The following is a 13,113-nucleotide window of genomic DNA, read 5'->3' as shown; positions in this document are numbered from 1 at the left end:
AGGAATATAACCTTGATGATTTTGGTTATTTTGAAAATATTGTTGTGAGGGTTGTGCATTATTATCATTCATCCAACTAAAATTAGGATGCCTTTTCCATCCAGGATTATATGATGTTGAAAAAGGATCTAGTATTGGTTTTTTATAATTGTTAACATAATTTGCTTGTTCATGGAGACATTCTTTAAATGAAGGTAATGTTGGACAATATTTTGTAGCATGATCATGTGTATCACATATATGACAAACAATTTTTTGAATACTTTTTAATTGACCACTCTTTTTCATTTCTAATGACTCAATTTTTCTTGCTAAAGATGCAAGTTTAGCTTGAATATCTATATCATCTTTAAGATTATAGATACCACCCCCATTTGTTGATTTATTGATTTGAGTTGTTGGTGGTTCTATTGTGCCTATATTATCCCAATTTTGAGCGTTTTCTGCTAATGAATCAAAATACTCCATAACTTTATTTGGGTTTTTATCTTCAAAAGTTCCATTACACATGAATTCTATCATTTGCCTATCTTTAGGTATTAGACCTTCATAAAAGTGAGAAACTATTCTCTATGTTTCAAAACCATAATGTGGGCATGTATTAAGATATTCTTTTTATCTATCCAAAAAAATTAAATATTTAAACACACACCTAATATAATATAGTTCCCACTATAGAAAATACCAAATTCACCGATATTTTATATATGGTACCTATGATTGTATATATAACTATATAAATATATAACTACATAAAGTAAATGTTAATTAAATCATTATATTTCATTTAGACGATAGTGTGGGTCTGTCGGTTGTTNCACACACACACACATATATATATATATATATATACACACACACACAAATAATTCATTTTTATACCTACAATAAAAAGAAATTAGCAAAATGAAAAGAAATAAAAAAAGAATATACAAAATATAAACAATCTTACTTCACCAAGAATTCATCCTCTTTACCTTGACATAATAGATTTAGCTTTCCATGAGCTTACTTTTGATCAACACTAAAAACAATACTCATAATTGGAAAAATGAAAAATATATTGGGACTTGGAACTTTTATACACACTCACACTATATTTTACAATGAGATAGAATGATTCTCAAACTAGCACAAGGCCTCTATTTATAGGCCGAATGAGAGAAAGGGTTAAAATTTTATTAATGCCATGTAGTTGTAATAGTAGTCTTTGTCTCCTCCAACTTCAATTCCATGTCCCTTCTTTCAATGTTTTGTTCCACGACTTTAATCACAGAATTTGACTCTACTCAAAACATCAAACATGTGGGGAGTTGTCTGTAGATGAATTTGGCCACTTGGTTCACCTCATTTGGTTAAATATTGAAATACTTATGATTTTTTTACTATATGCTGGTCATGGTGAAATTAAATTTGTCCTCTTTTTGATATTTTCACAATTTGATCATCTTAACGAACTTTTTAGGTAATCATGTCTTCTGCAAAGTGTAGATAATTTCTCAAGGATTCCAAACACGTTTGAATCACCTCCATTTGAATTTTTTAGCTTGAGTTATCATTATTTTACCAACACGTAAAAAACCTGAAAATAAAACATATTTAGTAAGAAATTTAAATATAAACAAACAATACTAAAATAATATAATTTTATAATTTTAATGAAACTTAAATTTAGAAATATAGGTTTTAACATCTGATAAATTATTAATTTTAAGTTTTATCAGCTACTGCTGCACATACATGCTAATACATTAATCCAACGACTTAAAATTCCATCACTTAACCATACCAATCAAACTCACCACCGAAGTAATTAAATAACTTATGATTTTCTAGACAACTCTGGACTTGACCACGTTATCAACATACTAAACCATGACTCGAACTCTGAAACAAAATTGATATGGAGTATGAACATTTCCCAAGAAAATGGAACACACGGATCCCGCTTAAATCATAAATCAATGATTCCTATTCAAACTATGTATCCGTTAATCTACCCCTCCCCCGAGCTTTGACATAGACGTAATAATACCCAAAAGGAGCAATAACTCTCAAACCTATGGCTCTTAAATTCTTGGACCAGCACCTAGGCGCCTGCAAGTTAGCGCTGCAGTGCTTGGTCAAGCGCCTAGGTGCACCAACCAGCGCCGCGACGCTGCACATGCGAAGACTAGGCGTTGAGGCACTCCCAAACCAGTGCGTGCGAAACTTAGGCGCAGCGGCGCTCCAAACCAGCGCAGCGGCGCTAACAAGTGCGAAACTTAGGTGCTGCGGCGCTCCATAACCAGCGTTGCGGCGCTAACCCTGTGCGAACAAACCAAAAATCTGCACGAAAGTTTCCCTACGACTTCTAATGCATTCACACCCTTACCGACCCAAAACTACACACCAAAAGTCATAGGATGATCACCCTCGACACACCTAAATGCAGCAATGACCCTTCGGCGATTCCCAATGAAGCTTGTAATCAAATAAACTCAAGAAACATGAAGAACACATTTTTAAAACGTCACAATTTGAGCAGTCACACAAGAATGATCATAACTCACTCGTTTATGGTCCAAAAATTACGAATATTCGTAGGAATCGAAGATTCGTAAGAATCGAAATGACAGCCGAAAATTTCTATTAGCCGAAAATGGCAGCACTCAGAAAACCAAGCTTGCTATGAACAGCAAGACACACATGAATTCTTTATTTCAATGCTTGAAAGAATCCATGAGAAATTAAGGAAAGCTAATCTGGAGAACCAAGGTGACTAAATAACAATTTTTGGGACTGTGTTCTTTATAGTTGTCCAATAATAATTGAGTTATGGTTAAAGACGTTTGATCGGCTATTTTTCCTGCCTGAGTTGGTGCCTATTTGCAGTGAGATAGAAGTAGGGATCTCCTATGATTTGACCACAAATACACACATACACAGGGATTCATGAGTAGTTTCTAAAAGTATAGAGGGATTGTATTTAAGCCACCACGGCTTTATGCAATTACAAATGCAATGTTTTGTCCCCATTTATTATGCTTATTTGATTGGAAATAATTCTTGTGTGTTGCCCAAAAATGTGGATTGCCAATGTATTGCTCATCGGGTTTTCTCTGGGATATTGAGGTCCGATGTCACTTGTACATCTTGTGGCTTTACATCCTCAATTTATGATCCATGTGTGGACATATCCATGTGTGGACATATCTCTGGAGTTGAACGTGAGCACCTCTTATGCAACCGATCTCGCTAGTAAGCCAGGCAAGCCAAACAAGACCACTTTGTCGTCCACTCACGCCGGATGCTTGGACCTTTTTACAAGACTGGAGAAGTTGGGATCAGACCAGAAACTGTTCTGTGAAAATTGTAACGAAAAGCAGGATGCAATGAAGCAAATGTCCATGAAAAGGCTCCCACTGCTTTTGTGCTTGAATATTAAGCGATTTACCCATTCTCATATTCACAAAACATGAAGAAAAAATTACGACCATTTGCACTTCACTTTCTCCTTTGATATGAAGCCATATCTATCATCTTCTATCGTCAAACAAAGATTTGGCAATAAAATATGTCCTTTTGAGGGCGATGAGTCCGACATCTCTACTGAGTTTGAGATTTTTGCTGTTGTTACTCATTCAGGGATGTTGGAATCTGGCCATTTCATAGCTTATTTACGTCTGAAAAATCAGCGGTATAAATGTGATGATGCTTGGATAACAGAGGTGTATGAAAGGACCATTAAAGCTTCACAATGCTACTTGATTTTCTACGTACAAAAAGGTCTATACCACATCGGGAGCGAGTATCTGAGCTGCCAACCCCTGTCGCCACTACTGACCCTTTGTTTCCTATTGCTGGCTGTTGCTAGGCGAGGTATCCATAAAAGAAATCTCTCGTAATGGCATATGCTTTGAATGATTTTTGTTGATGGCACAAGCACCCGTAGCTTCGTTCTAGTAGGCAAAGCTTTGAATGGCCGTTCCACAAGGTGCATTTCCAAGATCACTGCCCTCCAACGGTAGTAGCTTTTAATAATTCTTGCGGCTAAATTCAGTTGTCATTGCAGTTGAGAGTAAATTATTTTCCGGGCGCTGATATTTGTTTGACTTGGAATAGGGGTCTTTCTTGATTGTGAAATGGAAACCAAATATTCCTTTTTTCAATTCTTGGGGAAACCATAATCATAAATTTACTGAAAATTTGGCTTTGTTTATTTTACTTTTGGATATTTGGATTGAGATTAATACATTATAGATGTTAATTCCATTTTAATTTCTTTGAGCAATAATACTGCAGTATCTGGTGAAACACTTGATCGTTTTGAACTAGGAATTAGTTTAACCAGTAAGGAGGATAGTTTTGCTGTAATACAAAGCGAGAACACGTGGGATTAGGTAGGCATACAAATTGCTACCGAAAAATCAAAAATTGAATTCTGCTTATTTTTATTCGACTTTGAGGTCGTTTCGAAATTCGAAATTTTTAAATTTTTTAGTTTGGTTTATATGCACCCACAATTTTAAGATGTGATATAAACCACATAATATAAATTTCGAAATGACAGCCGAAAAAACTCAATAGAAGATATCAAAAAGTTCTACGTTTTATATGTTGAAAGTTTTTCCAGAAAACTAACCGAAAATTCACAGGAATCGAAATGACAGCATGTTTGGTTCTGAGATCTAAAATTTTGATCCAAAAATCGTTTTAAACATTTTTGCTCAAACTTTGCATAACACAAACGAATTTTTACGCACCATACGCATCAAAATACTTACTACGACAAGATCGATGCAGAAATAAAAGAATATACATGCATTTGTGATATAACGCACGAAGATGACAAATACCGATGTGGTGGATCACGGAGGATGACCGGGAGACGATCGCTGCACGTTTTCTTACTAGAAAAAGCACACAATCCTCCAGAAATTTGCAAGGGAAAGGGGTGGTTGCTGCTGAGAACTTAGAACCCTAAATTTCTCTAAAAATATGAACGTTTATGAGTGTGTTGTCTGTGTGCGTGAGTGGGGTAATTTGATTAGGTGAAAATTTTTGCTTAATTAACTAGTTAGGGGCCAAAGAATTGTTTATTGAAATAATTAGTGATAAGATAACACTAATCTAATTATTTAAATCCCACTCCAAGAGTTAATAAAATGATTTTCAATATTAAAACACCAAATGATCAAATTAGTATTTGAAAAGTTTAAAATCTCAACATCACCTAATAAATTAAATTAGGCTTTAAAAATGCTTACAATTTTCATAAATCAATTAAAATAATGATTTTCTTGAATTGAAATAAACTACCATATTTTCACAAATCGCCTAAATCGTCACCGGTCTCTTTTCCCGATCCCGCATCGAATATTCGCCTGAAACATAAAACTCAAGAAAATATTTTAACGTGCATCACATAAAAATGTAATAATTTAAATTAATGCAAATCATAAATCATGCATCGTTAAAAATTATTTTAAAAGAATTAAATAAATAATTTAACCATTTAATAAATGCATGGGTTTGGTCACAAGACAATTCGCATATGTCAAAAACATAAAACATTTTCTTTTTGCACGTCGAACATACTTAAAAACGTCGAGGGCTTCGTTGGAATGCTCTTGACATTGTGCCCTAACCAAAACAACAAAGATTGAGGAGATTCCAACGAAGCCTGCAACCAAAACTTGAGAAAACGTGAAGAACATGCAAAAATTTTCACAACTTGAGCGGTTTTACGATAAAAATCATATCTCTCTCGTTTCTTATTAGAAAATTACGAATTTGCTATCGAATCGAAGATAAAATAGGGTACTACAAATCGTATGTTGAAAGTATTTCTAGAGAACAAACCTATAACTCACAGAATTCGAAATAACATAGTGTGATAGGTTTCGTGACACAGAAATTTCACAGCTTGTGCAATTTTACGATAAAAATCATATCTCCATTATTTCTCATCAGAAAATTACCAATTTGCTATCCAATCAAAGATAACACAAAGTAATACAAATAATATGTTGAAAAAATTTCCAGACAACCAACCTATAAGTCGCAAAATTCGAAGTAACATAGGTTGACGGGTTTTGTGACACAGATATTTCGCAACTTGTTCGATTTTACGATAAAAATCATATCTTCCTCGTTTAGTATCAAAAAATTACAAATTTACTATCAAATCGAGGATAACACAGAGTGCTACAAATCATATGTTGAAAACATTTCCAGAAAACCAACATATAAGTAGCAGAATTCGAAATAACAGAGAGTGACGGGTTTTGTGACACGAAAATTTCACAGCTTGTGCGAGTTTATGAAAAAAATCATATCTCCCTCGTTTCGTATCAGAAAATTACGAATTTGATTTCAAATCAAAGAAAAAACAAAGTACTATAAATCACATGTTTAAAACATTTCCAGAAAACCAACCTATAACTCGCAGAATTCGAAATAACAGAGAGTGACAGGTTTTGTGACACAGAAATTCACATCTTGTGCGAATTTATGATAAAAGTCATATCTCTCCCGTTTCTTATCATAAAATTATTACATTTTATATGTTGAAAGTTTTTTCCAGAAATCGATCGAAAATTCGCAGGATTCGAAATGACAGCAAATTCGGTATTTGAGATCAAAAGTTGTTCCAAAACCGTTCCAAGCATCATCGCTCAAACTTTGCATATACGGATTTTTACAAACAATATGCTTCAAAATATTTACTATGACAAGATCGATGCGGGAAAATGAAAGATTATACATGTCTTTGCATTAAAACGCACGAAGATAACGAATACCGACGCGGTGGATCACGGGGGAAGACTAGGAGACGCTTGCTGCACGTTTTCTTGCTAGAAAAAGAACGTGAATTTTCAGAAATTTGCAAGGAAGAGGCGGAGATGGTGTCTGCTGAAAGAAGAGCTTAGAACCCTAGATTTTCAAGTTCTTTAGAGTGTGTGACGTACCGTACATTTACTACTTAATATTTGCGGAAAAATCAAAAATTTTCTTAAATGTAAACATCCATACGATCGTCAACTCATCATGCATAAAAAAATATATCTTTGAAATCATCCGTCACCAATAAAAATTTTGCCAAACGAAAAGCTTGCTCAAAACATCTCGCAACAAAACATAAAATCAGAGTATTAATATTTTCATGCTTAAAATCTTAAAAAACGTGGGCGGTCCTCGGGTCTAGCCTTCCGCTTAGTCCAAGCCTGCTCCTTTGTCCCCACCTCCTGTCTCCTCATGAACATCCTCACCTGCATCGATCAAGTCTAGTGAGTCTAAAGACTCAACACGTATAAACTAGAAGTAGCGAATACTACGTAATAAAACCACACGCAACTTCAAAATAGAGCATACAAACTGAAAACTTGAACGTGCGTATTAAAACTTGAACATACGTACATACATACATAGACGTGCCATAACTTAAACTTTTAATAAACATGCTGCATACTTGAACATACTTGAACATACATAGCTTCTTCATTTTGCGTAGAGAATGTTTCAAAGCAAGTGACTCATAACATAATTTTCCTGATCAGACTAAACCACTGTACTGGGCTGACAGGGACGTATCCACTGCCACATACATGAGATCCCCGTTCATAATTTAACGGGCTGATTGGTCCCCGTTCATAATTTAACGCTTTCCAATCCTAAACATAATTTGGTCACAAGACATTTAGCATATCTCAAAAACTAAAAATATTTTCTTGCACGTCATACATACTTACTTGGCGTTGAGAAATTCGTTGGATTTCACTTGGGGCCGCTGCTGCACATACTAAATGAATTTCAACACTTAATTTGCATAAATTAGACGTAGGTACTCGAGCTCGCCACCGAAGTGCATAAATAGCTTATGTCATTCTAGATCACTCGGGACTTGACCTCGTTTAATCATACTAACCATGACATTAAACCCCGAAACAAACTCTAAGGTGTCGTGTGAACATTTCCCAACCATAAAAGACCTGAACTCATTATTAAAACTTGAAAAGGAGAAAGAATAAAAATAATTTTACAGATAGGGCCGCGCTCGGGCGGTAAAACTTTACCGCTCGAGAGCCAGGTCTACTGGAAAGAACACTCGGACAGAAAGGGTGGCGCTCGGGAGGTAAAAAGTTACCGCTCGGGCGCCAAGCAAACTGGACTCCGCGACTCAGAAACGTGTACTCTCCAATTCCGATTACACATACAGTGAACAACACCTCGAGACTCATTCTAGGACACTATGATCCAAAATCGGCTCCATAAAAATGTCCCAAACGTTCCCAAAGAAGCGACGCACCACACGCAACGCGATAACTCTCATAACTCGAATTTTGACACCAAAATAGTTTTCACGACTACTCGTTCTCCCAAATTCCTAACGACGCGAAACAAAACGTCAATGACCATCCCAACATCATTAACAACTTACCTAATGCAGCAGCGATCACCCGTCAATCCCCAACGAAGCCTGCAACCATAAAACTTCAAGAACGCATCAATAACATAATTTTCAGAAAAACGCAGTTTGAGCAGTCTCACAAAAACGCCATAACTCACTCAATATTTATCCAAATATTTTTAATTTTATATCAAATCGAAGGTATCACAAAGTCTATGATTTCTATGTTGAAAGTTTTCTATGATTCACGATCGAAAAATCGCAGTATTTAAAAATAAACAGTAAAAACGAGTTTTCAGATCTAAAATCTATTTCAAAACTGATCCAAATCATTTTCCGCTCAAACGACGAACGAAACACATGTATTTTTACGCATAAAACAACGCTACACATAATATGACATGATTGATGTAGCAAAAGAGAGATTATACGTGCCTTTGATGATAAACTTTACCGAAACGGCGATAACGAAGTGGAGAAAGAAGTGAGGTTAATCCGGGACGAACGTGGCTCGATTTTCCTTGAATAAAAGTGACGAAATTCACTGAAATCTATAAAGGAAGGGGGCGGCTGCTGAGTGGCTCCAAGAACCCTAATATTTGCTATTAAAAATGTGTAATTGAGAATGAATGTGTAAGTGTGTGTTGTGTGTTGTTTGTTGTAGCGTGAGTTTTTGTGTGAGTAAACATGTGTGTGTGCGTGTGTTTAGGATAGTAATTAGGGAATATAGTGCTAAATAATTAATAAATTTACTAATAAAAAGGCTAATTAAAATACCACTTAACATGTCATTTATCATGCTAATAAAATGCTAACTCATTAAAATTTTAAAATAAAATGCCCCAATACCAATTCTTTAAAAGTTTAAAATAATAAAATCACCTGGTGATAGAATTAGATTTTTAAAAAAATACTAAAACTAAATAAATTATTTAAAATGCCCCTTCCTAGCTTTAAAATAAAATACCGCATTTCAAATTGCTAAATCGTCACCGGTCTTTTCCTCGATCCCGTCTCGAGTAATCGCCTGAAACATGAAACTCGAAAAATATTTTAACGTGCATCACAAAAACATGAATAATTTAAAATAATGTATTTAAATAAATCATGCACTATTAGGACTCACTTTAAAATTAATTAAATGATTTAATAATTAAATAAATACATGGGTTATACGTGTACAGAATTTGGGCATTAAAGAGTGTGTGTGTTTGTGTGTGTGCGTGAGTTTAAAGACTTTCTTCTTCTTCTTTTTTTTAAACTTTTAATTAATTAATTAAATGGTTAAACTGCTAATTTGTCTAAATAATTAAACCCACAAAATTTAATAAAATATTCAAGTACAGAATTTTTTAATATTAACATCTCTAATTTTTGAAACAGCTAAATGGAGTACTTAAAATCCTAATTTAACTTAAATACTAATTAAATATTTTAATTAAGACATAAAATTCATTATAATATTATTTTACACCCAATTTAAGAATTAAATCCTCAAATTCCAAATTTACATTTAAAGCGCTTAAAATCTTATAAATCGTCTAATAATTTAAATTGAACATTAACATGATAAAATTCATACATCATTTAAAATAACTAACTTTCTTGGCTTAAAATAAAAATATAACATTTAATTTTATAGCCTTAATCGTCTCTGGTCTCCTATCCCCGGCCAAGCATCGAATATTCGTATGAAAAACTCAAACTCAATAAATGCATTTTAATCTCATAAAAATAAACATATAAATATTTAAAATAAATTAAACATGTTGAATTCATCATTTAATTCTTTTAAATAAATTAAATTAATTAACCTATTAAATTATGCATGCGGTTTACGTGTACAGATTTTTGGGCACTACATTCAGTAAGATCAAGCTCTGCAAAACAGCAAAAGAAATTTGGGAGAAATTAATTCAGCTGTGCCAGCGCAATGAACATACTAAAGAAAACAAACTCTCTGTTGATGTTCAAAAGTTTGACAGCATCGAAATTAAGACTGGAGTGTCTATAAACGAATATGATGAGAGAGTCAGCAGCATCATAAACGAACTGTATGCACTTGGAAAGGTTTATTCAAACAAAGAAGTTGCGCTGAAGGTGGTCCGAGGTCTTCCCAAGGAGTGCGATGTCAAGACCATGGCCATGAGAGAATCAAAGGACATGAATAAGGTCGAGCTACATGATTTATTTGCTGATCTAAAAGACTATGAGTTTGAGCTGTAAACAAGAGAAGAAGAACCTTCTACACCAGCATCTACAACTGCTCTTATTGCTCACAAACTGGAACCAAGTGGTTCAGTGAGAACACTATTGATTAGCTCAGTAATGACGCAATGTCATTATTGTAAAGAAATTTGGAAAATTCATGAGGAGAAACCAAGGTTCTTACCAACGAAACTTTCAGCAGAGCGATTCCAAGGAAGAACCAAACTCTTGCTTCAACTGTGGAAAGCAAGGTCATTTTATTGCTGACTGTCCAAAACCAAAGAAGGACAACAGACATTCAACTGATAAAGGAAAGAAATCAGTTGAATACAAGAAAAGAGACAGGAATGATAAAAGATCATTCAAGAAGAAACATAAAGTACTGCTAGCTGAAGAGAGAAAATATAAATGGGCAGAGACTGACAGTGAAATGTCATATTCAAAAAGCTCGGTCAGCTCTAGTGATGATGAAGAAGAAGTTAAGTGCTTGATGGCAAATGAAGAATAACTGAAGTCAACAAGTGAACATGTATTTGACTTCAGCTCTTCTGATTTTACACGACAAGAACTCATTGACACTTTGCATGACATGGTGAATGAGTATCACAAACTTGCTCGCTCTTTTGAAAAAACCAAAGCTGAGCAAACTGATCCCATAGACACCAAAACTGAAACCGATGAGTCAGTTGAATTGTTGAGTCTAAGAAAGGAGATTGCAAAGCAAAAAGCTGAAATGAGTGAGAGCCAATCTTTGATTCATCAGCGGAAAAATGAAATTTCAAAACAAATTGACTTGATTCAAGCTTGGAATAAGTCATCAGTCACGCTGACTGAAATGCAGAGTTTGCAAATATTAGTTACTGATAGAACTGGTTTAGGCTTCAATAACATTGAAGTAACTTCTGTAAGTGGTACAATGCCCAAGTTGAATGAACACAAAGGGAAATACATTAACTTTGTGAAATCTATGGTGGTACACGAAATCTTTGAATCAAGTAAACCTATTGTCCAACCGATTGAACCTAAGAGCAAAGCTAAACGGTTTGGAATTGGGTATAGCCCGAAGAGTTCAACTGATTCAAGAAGCTGGTCACCTAAAATGATCAGCCACAAAAATCAAAACGCTAAGGATGGCTATTACAATTGCTATAAATGTAAGCCAACTCAAAGGAGATATAAGGTGAACAAGCAGTTGAAAAAGGTTAACAATCATACTGTTTCATCCGCACAGCACACACCGAACACACACAAATCGGGAAAATTTATTTGGAATACAGCGACTAGGAAGTCAGTTAGACTGATCCAATTCTGCGTTCCTAAAGGACTAATCAGTTTAAGACCCAAATGGATGTGTGTAACAAGATTATATGTTGTGTGTGATTGCAGGTGACAGGTACAACAAAATAATCAATCTAGTACTTGGATAGTGGATGCTCGAGTCACATGACAGGGGATGCAAATTTGCTATCCCAACTGATCAAATACACCGGTTCAAACATCAGTTTTGGAGACAAATTTAAAGTTAGAACTTTGGGTAAGGGTAAGCTTATCCATGGTAACATCATTATTAAAGATGTGTTACTGGTTGATAATTTGAAATATAACTTAATTAGCATTAGACAGTTATGCGACAATAATTTCTCAGTTCAGTTCAACAAACATACGTGCACAGTTAAGAGCTCAACAGATGAAATCATAATAACTGGTGATCGTTGTGGAAAACTTATAAAGTGAGTTATACTAATCAATCTAATGCACTAGTATTTTTAGTAGCTTCAAAATCTTCTAAAAACTAGTTGTGACATAAAAGGTTGAACCACTTGAACTTTAAGTCTATTGCTCATCTGAGTAACCATGATCTTGTAACTGGTCTGCCTAAAATAGATTTTTCAAAAGTTAAAATTTGTTCAGCATGTCAGTTTGGTAAACAAGTAATATCTTCATATAAAAACAAGGGTAGTAAATCTTCTTCCAGATACTTAAAACTGCTACATATGGATATTTTTTGTCCAATATCAGTCATGAGTTAAGGGGGAATGAAATACACCTTGGTAATCATTGATGATTTTTCAAGATTTACCTGGGTTATCTTTCTTAAATCAAAAGACCAAACTGCTGCACAATTGATTAAGCTTTTCAAAAGATTATTAAATGAAAAATCAGTTGGAATTGACAGAATATGGTTTGATCGAGGGACTGAGTTTTTCAATCAAAATTTTTCTCAATTTTTTGAAAATACTGGAATTAAGCATGAGTTATCAGCAGCTAGAACTCCTCAGCAAAATGGTGTAGCTGAGAGAATAAATCGAACTCTTAAAGAAGCTGCTAGAACAATACTTGCTAATTCTGGTATTTCTCAAAGATTTTGGGCAGAAGTAGTAAACACTGAATGTTACACTCAGAATAGATCAATGATTAACAAAAATCATTTGAAAACGCCATATGAGATCTGGCATGGACATAAAAGTGTTGTGTTCTATTTCAGAATATTCGGTTGTAGATGTTATATTCAT

General features: G+C 34.4%; 1 pseudogene; it reads left to right on the top strand.

Annotated features, from left to right (window-relative positions):
* Nucleotides 1–2,062: 2,062 nt before the first annotated feature.
* On the top strand, nt 2,063–3,990 carry LOC140977634 (ubiquitin C-terminal hydrolase 22-like; annotated as a pseudogene).
* Nucleotides 3,991–13,113: the final 9,123 nt, after the last annotated feature.

Source organism: Primulina huaijiensis, chromosome 5 (genome assembly GCF_012295235.1).
Source record: "Primulina huaijiensis isolate GDHJ02 chromosome 5, ASM1229523v2, whole genome shotgun sequence".
Classification (NCBI taxonomy): Eukaryota; Viridiplantae; Streptophyta; class Magnoliopsida; order Lamiales; family Gesneriaceae; genus Primulina; species Primulina huaijiensis.
The sequence above is the reverse complement of the archived record's forward strand: the minus strand, read 5'-3'. Positions and strand labels throughout refer to the sequence as shown.